Source organism: Natrix helvetica, assembly GCF_964273705.1.
Source record: "Natrix helvetica genome assembly, chromosome: 2".
NCBI classification, from domain to species: Eukaryota; Metazoa; Chordata; class Lepidosauria; order Squamata; family Natricidae; genus Natrix; species Natrix helvetica.
Window position 1 is genome coordinate 142760387 of NC_138552.1, and position 18974 is coordinate 142779360.

General features: G+C 45.2%; 1 protein-coding gene across 1 annotated transcript in view; it reads left to right on the forward strand.

Annotated features, from left to right (window-relative positions):
• Positions 1–18974, forward strand: part of LDAH (lipid droplet associated hydrolase) — a 112972-nt gene that overhangs the window by 21918 nt on the left and 72080 nt on the right. The gene's annotated exons all lie outside the window — the stretch shown is intronic.

The following is an 18974-nucleotide window of genomic DNA, read 5'->3' on the forward strand; positions in this document are numbered from 1 at the left end:
ACTTGCCTTCTTGGGACCCCTGCTGCTCATCTTCGCAGGGGCTATTGTTAGATGTTAGACATGTTAGATGTTAAACATGTTAAATTCCACAACCTTAGATTTCAAGCTTTCCATTCCAGTTGTCTTTGCTCTGATGTGGTTCACTCAGCTCCCCCTCCACCAGCCGCTTCGTTTAGCTCTCCTCTCTTCTCCTCTCCTTAACTCCATCCACACAACGAAGCGGTCTTCCGGCTTTCCGACCAGCGCCCCGGCCAGCACGCCAACACACCAACACGCCAGCCACCATCATCGTGACTCCGCACGTCTCTCCACCTCTCCACGCCTCTCGCCTTTCGCCATTTGTCTCTCCGCTTTCGCCTTTCGCCATTTGTCTCTCCGCTCAGCGCCTAGCGCTCTGCTCAGCGTCTGGCGCTCCCACCAGCCAGACGAACACCCCACTACACACCTCTGCTCGCCTCTCACTTCTCCGTTCCGCTCTCCGCCGAGCGCTCAGCGAAAGGCAAACGGCGTTCGGCGCTCTCATATTCATACTGAGCTCGGCGTCCTCAGCGTTCCCGGTTTCCTGCCGGCCAGCCGACCACCCAGGTGCCCTGCCCGACCCATCATAGCCAGGCAGAGCCGGGGGGTGGTCACCGACAAAGCCCGACCCTCAGAATGATATTGAGGGTCGGCAGCACCTCTCCCAGCTGGGAGGCCCCTCCGCAATTCTGCGGAGCTTACACGACAGCCGCCATTCGCCCCGGAAGCTCCTCCTCCCCCCCCAGGAGGAGCTTCCTCCCCCCCCAGGAGGAGCTTCTCTTCTTCGCATGCCACTTCTCGGGATCCCAAGATCCGTCATTAAGGAAGTGTCTTGATAGGCAAGAAGGCCATTCCTGGGAAAGGGGGAGTTCCCGAAGGGAGTAAAGTACTGTCGCAGTATAACATAGAGAGTGTGGCATCAACTAAATGGGTTACATCACAGGGAGATGAAATGAGGAGATGACATGTCCAGGGGGGGGCAGCCGACAATGTTCAAGGGGGTAGCGGGAAGCTTATGTCCATCATAGCAATGGTCGGTGTTAAGGACAATATGTAAGAGTAACGCCAGATGTCAAAATCGCAGCAGATGATCAATTGCGAGGTGGTGAACTCCAACTGCGCCCACGCCAACTACCGAAGCCATCCTCCACTGGCGTCAATATCCATGCCAGCTGCCTCAGCCACTCCCCGCTGATCCAATTTATCACGTCCATAAGCAAGGTGGAGGGGGGGGGGCAATCGAGATAACACCATGGCGTGGGGAGCGGCAGCTGCGGAGACCCAGGCCGGGCATCCTGCCGCCGCTGCTGCTGACCACACCCACGCCGGCTGCAGAGACCCCAGGCCAGGCATCCCGCTGACGCCGCCAACCACACCCATGCCTGCAGCCGCCGACACACTCCATTTTCCTTTCACTGGCAACCACTCCTTTTCACTCACAACGTTCCGGCTACAAGGCAGGAAATCTCAGCTCAAGGGTATCCCCAAGGTCCTAGGAAGTTCTCATAGCTGGACCTGGAACCAACGATGGGATAGGGTACCGCCTGCAAGCCCCGAGAAGGACAATCATCTCCCCGAAGCGCTCCTCAAACGCGACAGGACACCATCTTGGGCATGCGCATTTCAGTAACTATTGGAAATATTCCTTCCTTAAAGAAGTATTAATAATCTAGTGGATGCAGAGAACTGTGCCAGTTGCTCAAAGTGGTTGAGACATTTTAGAAAACACCCTATCCAATTACTCATAGGACATAGGCCAAAATGAATCCCAGATAATAATTGTCCTGAGCATTGCCCAAGTGGGGTTACGACTCAAGTAAACTCAAATGCTGAGGTAAATATCACTGTGGTTTGGGAAAGTTCTTATACTGGGCTCCTTCCCAAAAGGGATTAATCACCCCTAATTATGCTCTGGACAACAGTCCCTGTCCCTCCCATTGCAGTAGGAGAGAAGTAATAAATAGTTTAGCTAAAGAGGCTTGTTTCCTCCATTAAGATACCATTGCAATTTAGCATGTTGTAAATGCAGTGGCTGATCAGCCACACTTGAATGCCTATACATTCCTTATCCCTGTCAAATTTTCTTAATGTGCAGCTGTTAAATTGTTTGGTGGATAGGATAAAATTGTATTTAGCCTTAATTCAGCTCAACTTTCATGCATGTGTCCATAAAATATAACCATTGAGTGGAAAGTTGTGTTCCCTGAGGGTGGGTGGGGGGAACCATTTGAATGAGAGTGAACACTGAAAATGTGCATTAGTTTTCACTTTTTGTTTGGATTTTTGTCTAATATCCAAGACCCAAGACATGGAAAGCAGCCATCCATTCTCAAGATGGTATAACTCAGTGGTCGGCAAGCTGCGGCTCGCGAGCCAAATGCGGCTCTTTGCACATTTTAATGCGGCTCTTCAGTGTGCCGGGCGCCCGCTCCCCTCCCTCCTCTTGGGCTTCGGAGGGAAGCTTCTGCAAAAGCCGAGTGACAAGTCTCCCAGGCTGTAATTTGCCAAGCTGTACGCGCGCGCCTGTTTTCCACGGCGTGGAGCAGCGGCGAGATTCTGCGTGGCGAGCGATGATTCCGGGGGCCATCAGTGGGGGGGCAGGGTCTCCCCTCGCGTTCCTCATCTTCCCGGATGGCCCCTGGAATCATCGCTCGCCACGCAGAATCTCGCCGCTGCTCCACGCCGTGGAAAACAGGCGCGCGCGTACAGCTTGGCAAATTACAGCCTGGGAGACTTGTCACTCGGCTTTTGCAGAAGCTTCCCTCCGAACTCTGTGTGTGTGTGTGTGTGTGTGTGAATGAGACAGACAGACAGAGAGGAACAGAGAGAGGGAGTGAGGGAGGGAATCAGAGAGAGAGACTGACAGACACACACACACAGACACACACACAGAGGGGGAGAGAGAGAAAGATAGACAGACAGAGAGAGAGAGACACACAGTGTGAGTGATTAAGTGAATGAGTGAGAGACAGACACATCCACATACACAGAGTGACAGAGAGAGAGGAAGGGAGGAGAGAGAGACAGAGGGAGAGACAGAGACACACACACACACACAGAGTGAGTGAGAGACAGACAGACAGACACACACAGACACACACACAGAGTGACAGAGATGGGGGAAGGAGGAGAGAGAGACAGAGATACAGACAGACAGACAGACAGATAGACACCCAGAGAAAATGACAGAGGGAGACAGAGAGGGAGGGAGGGAGAGAGAGACAAAGAGCCAGAGAGAGAGAGAGAGAGAGAGAGAGAGAGAAAGAAAAAAAGAAAGTGGGAGAGAGAGAGATGAAATTATAAACAATAACATACAAACCTGACTTACTCAAACTATCCAAGGAAATGCAAGGCCAATGTTCACATTAGTGGTTGTGACTTTGTCAGTCATTGTCAGGATGTAATTTTCTCTACATTGTAAGGCAAATTTTACGGAATTTAACGTTATCGATAAATAATATCGTTCTAAAGTTTTTGTTTTATTAGTTGTGTTATTTGTATCCTCCCGACCTATGTGGATACTTGCATGCAGAATATTCTCAATAAAAACTTAATTGAAACTAAAAACAGTGTACCATCCTATGTATTTTCGGTTTTAAAAATGCGGCTCTCAAAATAAATTTCAATCGTGGTTTTGGCGAGATTTGGCTCAGTTGAAAAAAAAGGTTGCCCACCACTGGTATAACTAATCAGTTTGTCCCAAGGTGCTTTTTCAAAAGTCAAATGGACTTGTTTTTCCTTGAAGATCTTTCGCTTCTCATCCAAGAAGCTTCTTCAGTTCTGACAACCATGACCTGGATGACTGAGAATCTCCATAGAAAGCTAATAATTTTGTGTCAGTCTTGCGGGGTAAACCAGATAGGAATCACAACCAGATAAGCTGATTTTCAATTTTTTGTAAAGTTACATTGACAGAATCTTACAAACCTGAAAGTACAATCCTGTTTCCCTCTCCTATCTCTTTTACAACCTGAGAATCTCTTCTGAGCTTCTTGCCCTGCCCATTATCCAACTGCTGGTTATGCTGTCTCTTATCTGATTGTTCCCTAGGCCTTGACTCCCCAAATCTTTCCCACATATCCTTACAGGTTAAGAGGACTGCTTAGGTAGAATGCTGCCCCATTTAGCAGTTTTCGCTCCCAGTCTAATGACTGTTGAGTTGGTGACCTCTGAAATATAAGTTTTTCAGGACTTGGTTGCAGTCTCATGATTAATATTGCATCTGATTTGGCTCTGATAAAAGCAACAATAACAAAGAAATGCAGGTGAAAGAAGCACTGGGTGTGTTAATGAAATTACATGGTTATTTCTTACAATGTTTTAGCAAATAGTTTGCTTAAAACGTCTCTATTTCATAATCCTCATGAATTTTCATGAGGTCTACGTAATGCTAACCAGCAAGTATTATATAATAAGAAATGAATTATTTACTCTTTTGTAGTGTCACAAATATACTAGAATGTTTTTACTGCAGAATATGTCTGGTTTTTCAGTATAGAGCAGGAGCTTCCTGTTTATAGGACTGTTTAATATATGCGATGATTCACTTTCAAAGTTAAGGCAGGCTATTCATCAACAGTGAAATATTACCACATCAGTGTGTGAGAAAAGACTGGTTGTTTTCATTTAATGTTTTAGGAACTGCCTCAGCATGGTAGTGGTGGTCATCTTAATGGTTCAGCCTTTGCTGCTCAGTTTGACTCTTCAGGAACTTTAAAGGACTTTTGAAAGCATAAACACCCCATAATAATTCATTAATATTGATTGGAAATGGACAAACATTTTGTGCCAAGAGTTAATATGTAATATGTAAAAGTATACCATGGGGGAAAGCATTGGATTTCCAGTGCTCTTTTTCTCTTTTGATTTGCTTTGTGTTTGTTTGTAATCTTTCATATACATGCATGCACACAAACACATGCAAATGTCTATTTTTTGCATTTTTATTTTATATGACAAATTTTGATCCTACAAAAGTCAATGAACTTCAACTCCTATGATTCCTTGATAGCGTGACTAGGGATGCCACACTAAAATCAACAACATGGGAAGGCTTGTAAGTTCCTCACCCTAATCTATCCCATTAACTTACTAAAATTTAAGGGTATACAAAACAGTTTGACTTTAGGATGTTTTATACTTGAATCATCTCCCAGTTCTAATTTGAAATGGGTAGTTTCAACCATTCCAGAAGTGTTTTAAACATGAAAAGAGCCTTTGCATCAAAATGAAAACATCTTGCAAAACCATTTGTAGAATGGTTGAAATAACCCATTTTGAACTTAAACATTATGAATTAAAAACATTTTTCACGCAAAAGACTCTGAGAAAAAAATTGGAACTTTATTACTAATTATAAGTTGTCAGCAGCAAGACTCTTGTATGCACAAAAATGGAAGGGCACTTCGATTCCTACCATGGACGAATGGTTGCAGAAGCTGATGGAGTTGACTGAAATGGCAAAATTGACTATTTTGATTGAAGAGAGGAATACAAGTATTTTGTTTCCACATGGAGACCGCTTCTGAACGAAGTAGAAAAGAATGAAACTATGATTTTGGGTTTTACCAATTAGATTGAAAGATCCTTATAGAAATGGCTAGTTTATATTATGAAAAAACAAAAAGTTGTGATTTGATGTTAATGTCTTATTTTACTGCAACAGAGTCAGAAGTCAGTGTTTCTTTTTCTTTTTCCTAATCCTTCCTCACTTTTCTCCCCTCCCTTCCTCCCCACTTTTTTCTATTTACTTTAGTATTTTGAATCTTATTTTATCTTATAACTCAATAAAAATGTTAAACTGGGAAAAAAAACATTTTACACGCATGTACTAGAATTGTATAACTGAATTTGTACATATAACACTTGCTTTAGGCTTGTCAGCAAGAGTAGAATTAAGTTGAAGACTACATAAATCAGTTTATGTGATTTAAGGATAGCAGGTAAAATAGGAAGATTATCCAAGATAACAAGAAAATTACTTTTCTTGTATAAATTAAAAGAGAAGCATAGAGGTTTACTCCTCTGGGATAATTCCCCTTGAATGTATTTTATTTTGGAATCAGTACAAATAATACTGAAACATGGCAATTTTAGAGTATGTTTGTTTTTCATTTGTTTCAAACAACTTTTTACTTTTTAAATTACATACATATTCACCAATCTTAATCATTTTCCTGTTATCATAGAGACAGCAGCCAGACTGGGTATGCTCCGTCCATTAACCAATCGGACTGAGTCTACACTTATGATGTCATCGGGTCCTTGTGGCTCCTCCCCAGTTTCAGACTGAGTCCAACCTGGACTGGCTGTGAGAATTGATCTCTCCTCCAAATTATTTAATTATATCTTTGGTGAATTTTTCCAAAAAAAATTGTTGTTCCTTTAAATTTATTTATTTATTTATTTATTTATTTATTTATTTATTTATTTATTTATTTATTTATTTATTTATTTATTTATTTAAACTTATTAGTCGCCCCCTCTCCCCACAGGGACTCGGGGCGACGTACACAAGCAACAGTCAGCAGTGTCATACAGAGGAGGTAAAAAATAAATAAATAATTACAATACTGAAAAAGGTTAAAACCCCAATAACATTAATAGTTTAAAAACTAAAATTGACAATTAAAAATGACCTAGGGGTGGAAAAGTTGTCGAATTATGCCAGGCCGGCTAGCCGAAACAGGTGGGTCTTCAGTTTACTGCGGAAGGAGCGGAGATCGGTTGTTGTTCTAATGTCTGGGGGGAGGTCGTTCCAAAGGGTAGGGCCCGCCACAGAGAAGGACCTACTCCTGGGCACCGCCCTCTGACAATCTCTAGAGGACGGCACCCGGAGGAGACCCTCTCTGTGTGAGCGAATGGGTCGCAGGGATGTATGGGGCAGGACACGATCCCGCAGGTAACTAGGCCCTATGCCATGGAGCGCTTTGAAGATGGTAACTAACACCTTGAAGCGCACCCGGTAGGCCACAGGAAGCCAGTGCAGCTCACGCAGGAGCGGTGTTATATGGGAGAACCTCGATCTCCCCATAATTACCCCGCGGCTGCATTCTGGACCAACTGCAGTCTCCGGGTGCACCTCAAGGGGAGCCCCATGTAGAGAGCATTACAGTAGTCCAGGCGAGACGTCACCAGCGCGTGAGTGACTGTGTGCAGGGCCTCCCGGTCCAAAAGGGGTCGCAGTTGGCGCACCAGGTGAACCTGGTGGAACGTCCCCCTCGCCACGGCTGCCACATGATCTTCCATAGCCAGCCGGGCATTAAGGAGGACGCCCAAATTGCGTGCCCGTTCCACCGGGGCTAATTGTTCATCCCCGATGGCCAGCGATGGAATGTGCTGGTTGTACTGGGGTGCCGGAAGCCACAGCCACTCTGTCTTGGAGGGGTTGAGCTTGAGCCTGTTGTCACCCATCCAGACCCGCACGGCTTCCAGACAACGGGACATCACTTCAACAGCCTCGTTGGGGTGGTTTGGGGTGGAAATATACTGCTGAGTGTCATCAGCGTACAGATGATATCTCACCCCAAAACCACGGATGATCTTGCCCAGCAGTTTCATATATGTGTTGAACAGGAGAGGCGAGAGGATCGACCCCTGTGGGACCCCACAAGTGAGGGGCCTCGGGGTCGACCTCTGCTCCCCTGTCAACACACATTGCGTCCGGCCAGAGAGGTAGGAGCGAAACCACCGCAATACGGTGCCCCTGATCCCCAACCCCTCCAGACGGCGCAATAGGATACCATGGTCGATGGTATCAAAAGCCGCCGAGAGGTCTAATAGGACAAGGATGGAGGAACAACCCCCATCCTTTGCCCTCCAGAGATCATCCACCAACGCGACCAAGGCCGTCTCCGTGCTGTGACCGGGTCGGAAGCCGGACTGGCGCGGGTCTAGATAATCATCTTCCTCCAGGTGACGCGGGAACTGCTGAGCCACCACACTCTCAACAACCTTCGCTAAAAATGGAAGGTTGGAGACAGGACGATAATTTGCTAGCTCCATTGGGTCCAGAGAAGGCTTCTTGAGCAGGGGTCTCACCACCGCCTCTTTCAAGGCGGTTGGTAAAAGGCCCTCACCCAACGAAGCGTTCACCAGTCCCAGTAGCCAGCCTCGTGAACCCTCCCAGGAAGCCAGTACCAACCAGGAGGGGCATGGGTCCAATAAACACGTGGTGGCTCGCAGTCGCCCGCGCAACCTGTCCAAATCTTCGGTGACAACAGGGTCAAACTCCTCCCAGCATAGAATCTCAATACTAGCCTCGGACGCCCCCCTTGGAGCACTGGAGTGGGTTGTTGTTTCTTAAATAATCCTTTATTGTACAAATTGGGGGGAAATTCGAAACTGATCTCTGGCTGCCTCTCCTCGGCCAGCTGATTGCCTGTGGCCACGAGTTCGCTCAGGAAGCGTGCCTTGCAATCAGATCGGCCAGCTCACAAGCTACGGCTCCAAGGCTGTTTCCCCGCGGCGCTCCTTGATTCTGGGCACTTGGAGGGTTGCGCGACTGGCCGTTTTGCACGCAGCAGTTCCGGGCGAGTCCGGTGACCATTCTGCAGGTCGCCTGGCCACACTTAGTATCAGCGGCCATTTTGTGGGTCGGAAAAGCCCGCAAAGATAGCGGTGGCCATTTTGAGGCTCAGAAAAGCCTCAGAGAAAAAGTCGGCCATTTTGGACGCTTTAAAAAAAAGCACGAACTCTACAGCAGCCATTTGGAGTGCCCAGCAACATGGGGTCACCCCAGATGGACTGGATAAGGAACGCCTGGCCAGCAAACGGGTGAGACCGTTGTCTATTTTATTGGGGTGTTGGGGAAATGGCTGATCCAGCTATGGATACGAATGCAGGATTAGAGGAGGCTGGGCCATCAGGGGCAAAGAGCAGCAGGAAGAGGCAAGCCAAAGAGGCCCCTTCCTCAGGAGTAAACCCCAAGGTCTCTAAGGTGACTACCAGGGCAGAAGAGCACAGGCAGAAGGCCCTTGAGAAAAATCTCAGAGGGCCCAAAAACAACAACATATTCTAACTGCCCAGCCCTCCCTCCCTCCGAGGATCACCAAGTGGCGTCCCCAGCTCCACCTGTCTTGCCTCCCATGGGCCCTGGAACCACCACCACCCTGGCCTATTCAGAAGGGGAATTGTCTTCTTTGGAGTCCTCGTCTTCGATGGAACCTGATAACAGAGGCAATTTCTTTGATGTCCTTCTCAATAGGGAGCGCACCTTTGAACAGCCTTCCCTCTGGTTACACATGGCTCTGGGCCCCCACACACCATGTACACCTCTCCTGCTGATATGGCAACCATCATTGCTGAAACCATTAAACAGGTCATGGCTGCTGGCCTACAACAACCCCAACCTGCTCCATCACATGGCCATAAGCATAAATCTTCTGCTGCGGCTCAGCAACCTGATCCCTCTGCCTCTACTTCTCAGGCCTCAATTGGCGGGGAACAAGATAACCTGTGGGACTCAGACCTGTCTGATGATGAGGTGGTTACCCCAGATACCCCTGCCTTTACCGGATTATTCAAAACTGATCGTTTCAAGTCCCTTCTTCTTAAGGCCATTAAAGCTGCTAATTTACCATCTTCTGCTTCAGCTTCTACTTCACAGGATAAATCGGCAGAACCGGCTTCAACTGAGGGTCCCAGTACCCCATTCACCGAACCCACAGTGGAAAAAGAGGTGATCCCTGTTCCGAAGATATTCCTGAACGTCATCCAGAAGCAGTGGGAGTCTCCAGGCATGGGCCCACAGCCGACCAACTTTGACAAACATCTTTACAACATTGCTTACAACAAGTTCTTCGAGACTCCCCCAGTGGACGCACTGGTTGCAGCCCTGTCTTCACCTACTGTGGTCTCTGGAACCCCTGAGGAGGTTCTCAAGCCTGAGGAGAAAAGATCAGATCAAACCTTAGTCAAAAACTATCAGGCTGGGGCCTGGGCTGTTAGTGCCTCTACAGCCACTTCCTTTTTCTCCAGGGCGGCCTTGGTTTGGATTGAACAGCTTCAGGAGCGCATTGCTCCTACTGACACTAGATCACATAGGGATCTCAACAAGATCAGGGCAGCGGTTGAATTTGCGGCTGATGCTTCCCTTAATGCTGCTAGATTCGCTTCTTAAAGCCATGGCCTCTTTGTCACGGCCAGGCGTCTGCTTTGGCTCAAGCCATGGCAGGCGGATGTCCGTACCAAGTGGCGCCTAGCAGCCTCCCCATTCAGGGGCACCCAATTATTTGGTAATCCCTTAGACCCGTACCTCATGGAATCTAAAGACAAGCACAAGGTCCTTTCATCCATCTACAATAAATAGGACAGTCTGCCCCCTCCCTTTTATAGGAGGTCGCTCTTTCAACCGGTGGATGGGGGACCTTCCTTTCCCCATCCACAACACCAATCCTACACTCCCAGACAGGGATCTCACCAGGACAGGTCCAGTAGAAACACACAGCCTTTCCCCTCCAAGAAATCTTACTGTGGAGGAGGCAACCGCCATTTTTCACGTAGGAAATGACTCTCTGGACTCTCTTACGATCGGAGGCTGCCTGGCGTTCTTTGCCCACCGCTGGGAGGAGACCACAACAGACAATTGGGTACTCAAAACTGTCAAATTTGGTCTCATGCTAGAATTCCTCTCCATCCCCCAGGAACACTTCGTGCCATGCCCGGTCTCTTGGTGTCCTTGCAAGAGGCACTGATGGAACAGGCCATTCAACACCTGTTGGAGATCCAGGCCATCCAACTGGTTCCTCCCCATCAGGAATGGCAGGGTTTTTATTCCCGCCTGTTTGTGGTACCGAAGAATTCCGGGGGATGGAGAGCAATTTTAGATCTAAAATCATTGAACCGCCACATTGTCTATCGGCGGTTCAAAATGCATTCTCTGCACACCATCCTCCGGGCGATCAGGAAAGGTGACTTCCTCATGTCGGTAGACTTGACCGAAGCTTATCTTCATATCCCATCTTCATAGACCGAAAATATCTCCGCTTCTCCTATGGGGGAGGCACTTCCAGTACCGAGCTCTTCCGTTCAGTCTATCCTCTGCCCCCAGGGTATTCACAAAGGTACTGGCAGCACTAGCCACCCACATCAGGTCGTCCCCAGTTCGGATTCTCTGTTACTTGGACGACATCCTCTCCGGTTCAGGCAGAAAGAGATCTCGCCCTCACCATTCTCACCTTGCGGAATCACGGGTTCGGGGATGAATCTCAAAAAGAGTCACCTCATTCCCAGCACTCGCCTTCTCCACCTCGGGGTCTTTTTTTTTTTTTAAACAAAGTTTTTTATTGGTTTTTTAATGTTTTACATAGGGAAAAGGTAGGGGAAAAGTTACAAATTTTGGCAGCTGCGAAATGCGGTAGGTGCACCCCCCCCCCTCCAAACTCATAGTATACATTTACATAAAATTCAAATATTACATAATATCATATAGTCAGTGTGGTAGATTCAATTGGTAATTTCGGTCAGTTTATATCATGTGGATTTTCTTACTTATTTGTATGATCTGAGCTTTCTTGATGTCGCCCCATCTCCCCCAGCTGGCAGTGCTCCGGCCCCTCCCGTGTCTTGTACTTCTACTGGAGTGTCTTCTGGTTTTTCTAGGAGTAGTTTATTTTTTTCCATAAAGGCCTGCGCCTCTATAGGTGTATTAATTCTAACTCTTGTCTCCTCCCAGAATATTAGCATACCTTCAGGCAATAACCATCGAAACCACACCCCCTTCTGGTATAGTTTACTCGCCAATTGCGAATAAAATTTTCTTTTCTCCCTCACTTTCTTGGGGATCTGTTTCAGAATGGTTATCTCCTTATCTTTGTATATCAAGGCTTGCCCCCTTTGTGCATTCAGTATTTCATCTCTTGTGCTTTTCCTAAGGAATTTAATGTGTACCTCCCTGGGGACATTATGTGTTCTAGCATACGCTGAGTTCACTCTATAAGCCAGGTCTATTTCCCACCCCATCTGTTGTTTTTCCTTCTGAATATACTCAGCCAAAATGTTTGTCATGATGTCCCTTATATTTTCATCATCTGTCTCCATCACGTTCTGGAATCTAAGATAAAAAGACATTCTCTCAAACTCTATTTTCATTTGTTGGGTGTCAAGTTCTTTGTTTCCCCTCTGCACGCCCTCTATCCCTCCCTTCATCTCAGCCGCCCCATCTTCCAAAAGATCCAATCTCTGTGAGTTCTTATTAATTTTATCTTGGTTGTCTTTAATTTCTTCTTTCATCTCCTTCAATTGTCTCTTTATTTCCTCTTGTCCCTGTAAAAGTTGTTGTAACATTTGATGAAGCTCCAGGTCCGTAGATTTAGGTTGCTTGAAGGCTATTAACGTTGATTGTGTGCTAGGACTGGAGGTTGCAGATGTTGGGGCTGAGGCAGCAAAGCCTGACTTTCCAGGAGGTGGTCTTTTAGATGCCATTGTTTATAAAATAAAGAGTCCAGTCAGTATAAAAAAGGATCAGTCAGATAGATAGAACAGCCAAGAGAGTCCAGGAGGCAGAGAGTCCAAGCACAGGGGAATTTTCTGATCACCCTGGCAAAAGAGCAGTCGTTTTTCACTCCAAGGGGTTCAGAAGCAAACAATCCACAAGAGAATTATCCAGGTAGCACGGAGACAAAGACCGGAAGCCTGAAGTTAAAAGGTGGAGTCAAGTCTCACATCTCATGAAGACAATGGAAGTGTGCCATCTTGCCCTGCCAGCTTCGGGTATTGAGGCAACAAATAAAGTTTTCAAAGTTCAAAGTTCCCAAGGCTTCCAGATCTCATTGTCTTAAACCTTAAAAGTTTAAATCTGAAAATCCATTTAATAGGGGTGTGACATCTTTAGTTTGGCTCTCCCCCTCCTCCTTCCCTTGGGGCTGAGAGCTCTCTTGTTTCCAGCCGCTTGTCCAAGGGGGGGGGGAAATCCCCCTCCCCTCCAGCCGCACCTCTCCAATTCAAGCCAAAAGTTCAAGTTTGCACAGCAGACTAATTTTTTAGTTGGTAATAGGAATGAAGGGAGTCTACACCTCACCGCTCCGCTGCTGCATCCTTCGGCTTTCTTTTTTTCATTCCGAACAGCCTGTCAGTGAAGACGCGCCCACACGCCTTCCGATCTGCTCCTCGGTGCCTTGAGCGTGCAGGGGACCTCCCGCCGGCCGCCGCCGATGCAGGGATCCCCCGCGATGCCGCCCCTCCGGCAGGACGCCTCTACGGGGCGTCCTGTGCCCCCCAAGGAGTTGGGAAGCCCACCGGGGAGCCGGAGTGAGCAACGAGTTGCCCGTCGCCGTCAGCCGCCGGAACCGGAAGTCTCCACCTCGGGGTCTTGATGGACACCATGGCAGAGAGGGTGTTCCTATCCAACGACCGCATTCTCAGTCTGAGGGAACTTGTCAGGAAGATGCTATGTCTACGCAAGGCATCCCTTCTTCTTCTCTTCCAAGTCTTGGGCAAGATGGTATCCTGCTTCGGGATTGTCCCATGGGCCAGGTTTCACAGCAGGAGCCTTCAATGGTTCATGCTTCCACATCAAAAGGCTGACAGGAGCAGCTCTCCTCTCAAGGTCCCCCTTCCCAGACAGGTATTACACTCTCTCAAATGGTGGCAGTCCCCGGCAATTTTGCAAGGGACCTTGTTCAGAGAGCCATGCCGTCTCACACTTACGATGGACACAAGTCTGACAGGATGGAGGGCACACATGCCGGAGCTAGTGGCTCAGGGTCAGTGGTACCTCAAAGAGAGCCAAAGCAGCATAAATTGGCTAGAATTGTGGGCGGTTCGCCTCGCCCTCAGACACTTCCACCACAGAGTTCAGGCCCGTCACATATTATCCTCACGGACAATACCACGACCAAAGCACACATAAACAGACAGGGGGGAACCCATTCCTGGTCCCTGATGCAGGAATCCAGCCTATTGTGCCAGTGAGCGGAATCTCACCTGTCATCTCTCAGGGCAGAACACATCTCAGGGGTCTCCAACGTCCAAGCAGACTGGCTGAGCTGGACAACGATAGATCAGGCGGTGTGGCCCATCCATCCGAGCCTCTTCCATCGACTGACACTACGGTTTGGCCTCCCAGTCCTAGACCTGTTCGCGACAGCAGACAACAACCAGGTACCCAGGTATTACTCGAGGTTCATGAACCCCATGGCAGAAGGAGTAGAGGCTCTCAGATGCCAGTGGCCCAGGGGTCTCCTATACGCATTTCCTCCCCTTCCCCTTATTCAGAGGGTAATTCAAAAAATGCTGGAGCAGAAGGCAGAACTGTTGCTGCTAGCGCCGAATTGGCCACTCCAGTCTTGGTATGCCGACCTAGTGACTCTGTTAATCTCCACCCCATGGCACATCCCACAGCCTCTCCTGTCTCTACACCAAGGGTCAGTTTGTCATCCCGACCCCCAGTGGCTGCAATTAACCGCATGGCGATTGAGCGGCAAGCCTGAACAGCCGATAACATCTCCCTCAATGTCATTGCTACCATTCAGGCATCACGCAGAAGCTCTATTAACTGCATTTATGATGCCACATGGCAGACCTTTGCTCTGTGGTGTTCCAACCAGACTGTTGACCCACTTAGGGCATCCATTCCGCAGATATTGGACTTCCTGCAGAGGGGGCTTGATCAGGGACTTACCCCTAACACGCTATGCTGACGCGGTTTTTGGGTGCAGGGTGCTACAACAAGTGATTGTGCCCTAATGGACCTTTTTTTTTTTTTACAATTTCCCACCCTAGTGGACAGCCCAGTCTTTGGTACGTCCCAGTCTGGCTGCTGTCTCTACGATAACAGGAAAATGGGCATTGGTTCTTACCTGATATGCTCATTTTCTGGTAGAGTAGAGATAGCAGCCAGCCCCGCCCTGGTATGGGTCACACAAGGGAATTCCTTGTGCAGATGAGAGAGATACAATGACTATGGACTTTCATTTTTTGCTCACAATTCTCACTTGAGTCTACAGTTTTCCTTCATTTGAAACTGGGGAGGAGCCACAAGGGCCCGATGACATCATGAGTGTAGACTCCGATTGGTTAATGGATGGAGCATACCCAGTCTGGCTGCTGTCTCTCCTCTACCAGAAAATGAGTGTATCAGATAAGAACCAACACCCATATTCATTCATTCACTCATTCATTCATAGGGGGTGCAATGTCCTAGCAGTTAAGACACTGGGCTTGTCAACTGAAAGACTATGAGTTCAAGACTCAAGTACTCAGTGATGGGATGAGTGTCCGTCCTTGTCCAAGCTCCTGCCAATCCAGCAGTTTGAAAACATGCAAATGCAAATAAATAAATAGGTACCACTTCAGTGGGAAAGTAAAAACGTTCCATGCATCTCGGGGAATAGTCATGCCAGACACATGACCATGGAACCATCTTTGGACAACACTGGCTCCCTCGGCTAGGAAATAGAGATGAGCTCTGCCCCCTAGAGTCAGATATGACTGGACAGGGAGAAACCTTTATTTCCTTTTTTTCTAATCTTATATTACTAAGGCCTTTCATTGACCACATTCCTCTTAATTTAAGTCTAGGTGTGTGTGGGCGCGCACGCATGGGCATATTTTTATGGATGTTTTCAGCCTTTAAGTCCATGACATAAAGATATTTATTTATGAATTTGAAGCTTGTGGAAAAGAAACATTTATATTTTCTGGTGTCCCAGTTTCAGGGGGTTATGTCACAGTTCACTGAGATGAGCAATACTGTGGTTTTCAATTTATATTCTTAACTCCCTCCTTGAGTAAAAGCAATGTGCATTACCTCCAAAACAGCCAGCTAGAGGTCTGAAAATGCATTATGTTTGGGGAGAAATCTCTAGAAGACAAATCATGTCCCAACTCATAGTTCATTTGTGGGCTTTGAAGGGTATGTAAGATGTCAGCAAGATGCTGACATCAACTAATTTGATATTCTGGACATTAGTGGCTGCCACACATGTGCTAAAGAATACAAAACAAATTATTTCCTATGCATTTGCACTAATCTTTACAGAAAATTAAAACTGAATAGGATCCAAACTACAACGGCTCGTGTGATCTCTTTTCTTGCTCTATGTGTGGAAACACATTGCTATCTTTGCACTTCTGATTTAAATGTAATTAAATCAGTTCAGTTTCACCGTGATACCTTTATTCTTCCCTTCCCCCCACACTTTCCTTTACAATGTATCCTTGTGTCTTTTTTTCCCCAGTACAACATTTCCTCTATTTTAAAAGTTCTCCAACATAACAAATGTTTTGTGAGTTCCATTTTATTCTGCACATAAATTAAATAAGTAGGATGACAGTATACAACGATGACATAATCTTTTCTTGATTTTGAACACATTATTTGAAGATGGGGTGGTCTGCTATGTCCATATTTTTATTTGAAATTTTAATCCACAATTTCTTGGAGTCGATCAAAGGTCTAATAGCATAATAGCACAGGAAAGCAAGGGGGAAAAAACCCAACAATTCTTTTTCCTCTTCTGTTGTCCATCGGATATTTGAAACTGACCTTAGCTATCTGTTCCTTTTCTGAGATTAGTTTCTGCTTCTATAAAAAGTTGAGAAACATTCATTTTATTTTAACTAAATGACTTTTTAGATCCAGGGCAGAAAAACCAATATACATACCCTGGGTACATGGAGATACTACTTTCTATACCTTTATTTCAATCATTTCATTTAATTGTTGAATGAATAAGAGAAAGGAAAGGCATGAGAAATGATCATATCCAAAAATTATCTTAAGCTTGTGTTACTTAAGAGTTTCATATAATTCAAGACAATACTTTTCATAGGATGAATTAGATCTTCAGTTTACAACACAATACGTGGCTACGGACTGGATGAAAAAATAACTAGAGCAACTTGGCCTTAAAAATAGGCCTTCATCTGAAAACAGTGCTTTGGCCTAAGGCCTTTGCTACAAAACTTTTTATTTTCCATTACCTGTATAATAAGTGAAAAATAAAACTCTTATTGGCAAAAGATTGCTTTCATCTTTTTTTTATTTTGAGGAGGTAAAGAAGAGGGGACATACCGTTTATTTCTGTCTCTCACATTCTCCTTTCCGCCTCTTCCATTTTTAATTTAATAGCATAAATCATGGCAGGATGTTTCTAAAGACAGTTTACCAACAGTATTAATTGGCTTTCTCAAAGCTTTTTCTGTGGCCATCCCTGGTTTAATTTGTTTAAGATTTGAACAAAAGGCTAAACATTGAACACTAAACAATAAACAGTAGAAGATCCTGTTTTCTTGAAGCAATTATCATTTTATACCCAACAATTACTTTTTTGTGGCATTTCTTTTTAAAACAACTAATTATGCGGGGACCATATGAGAGCACACTCAATAAATGGTTCTTCATGTTCTCGTTATGGTGCCAAATATGTTACCATAGACAACCCTGTGCAACCTCTGAGAAACTCTTAAATAGTGAATGTCATCTTGCCTTGAATGTCTCATCTGAGCAACCTAGGAAGAGGAATACTAAACAGAAACAGGTTCTCTTCTCTGTTTTTTCTCTCCCACTCTCATTGTTGACTGGATTTGAACCTGGAACTTAGTTTGACTTTCTGCTATTGCTACCATACCAGATGTAGTCTGTTAAAGTGGAATGAAGGTTTGCCATAGAAGAGAATATTTGAATGAGATTTTCACAAGTGTTTTTCCTTCTTCTAATAAACTTTTATTTCATGAGGAAAATGAAACAGAGGAAGAATGCATTTGAAATTATGTTACACAGTGAATGTCTCCAAGGCCATGAGTATTTTATGCTATTTATTAGATTTATATAGCTGCCCATCTCATCTTTTGGCTTTGTCTGTGAAGGCGACACATTGCAACACTGGGCATGTACCCTGCATCTCCTGGAGGCTGAACATTTTTTCAAAACACAAAAAATGTAGATTCTGAGCAAGAGAAAATTGGCCACCCTTTCTTTAAAAGCAGATGGTTCTCAACTAAGTGCATATCTATCACAGGTGGCATTCAGAAGTAGACTAAGTCAGTCTCTTAATTTTTTTTAATTATTATTATTTTTTAAACACAAATAATACAAACAGTACATATGCAACTGAATACAAAAAAGGAAAAGGGAAAAACACATTACAGTGCACCCTCTACCCCCTGGAGACCTTTCCTCTCCCCTTATATTTCTTTGATATACTATAGATTCCAAATGTGCCCTTATACCTTCAAAAACAACATATATTCTTGAGTAGGCTTATTCCCTTTGCCTTCCACCAACATTGATTTTATAAAAAAAAAAACCATTTCATTAGGATTATTTACTTTAATCAGCCCTTTTTAAAGTTTAATTTCTGTTGTTAATTTATCATTTGTTGCCATACTCCAAAATTCATTATAACACTCATTTCTTTGAATATCCCAATTTTGTCCCCAATATTTAGCCATCACTAATCTAGCTCCTGTTATCAAATTTACAATCAATTCTTTTCTTGTTTTATTTATATCCTGTTTTTCCACCAGCAACAATAATGCAATCCTCAGTGGCATTTCTAGATTTACATTCAACAGTGCTCTAATTTCTCTAAACACCATGTCCCATATTTTTTGTGCACTAGTCATTTAAAATTTTAGGTGTTTAAAATTTACTGTAACTTATAACCATAATAATGGAATGATTATAAACATGTTTATGACTCCCGGCCCCAAATGTCTCTATCTTGTTTGATATAAAAGAAAGTTATTTAGTGAAGTATTGGAGTGGGACATAAAGTGCAAAAGGTTGAGAACCATTTAAGGTGCTAAATAATATCAAAATTTTCCAAACTATGGAGGGCTGAAACATACTAATTCTCTGAATAGAATAAAATTTCTAAAATGTGGGATTCCAAGCCCTGAATAGAATGGGACTTAAGATATAATGATTAAGACTCATAATTGTGAAGGTCATCCAGCAACATAATTCTTGTTCACTGTTACCCGAAAAAAATAATTTGCTTGCCTTTTGGTTT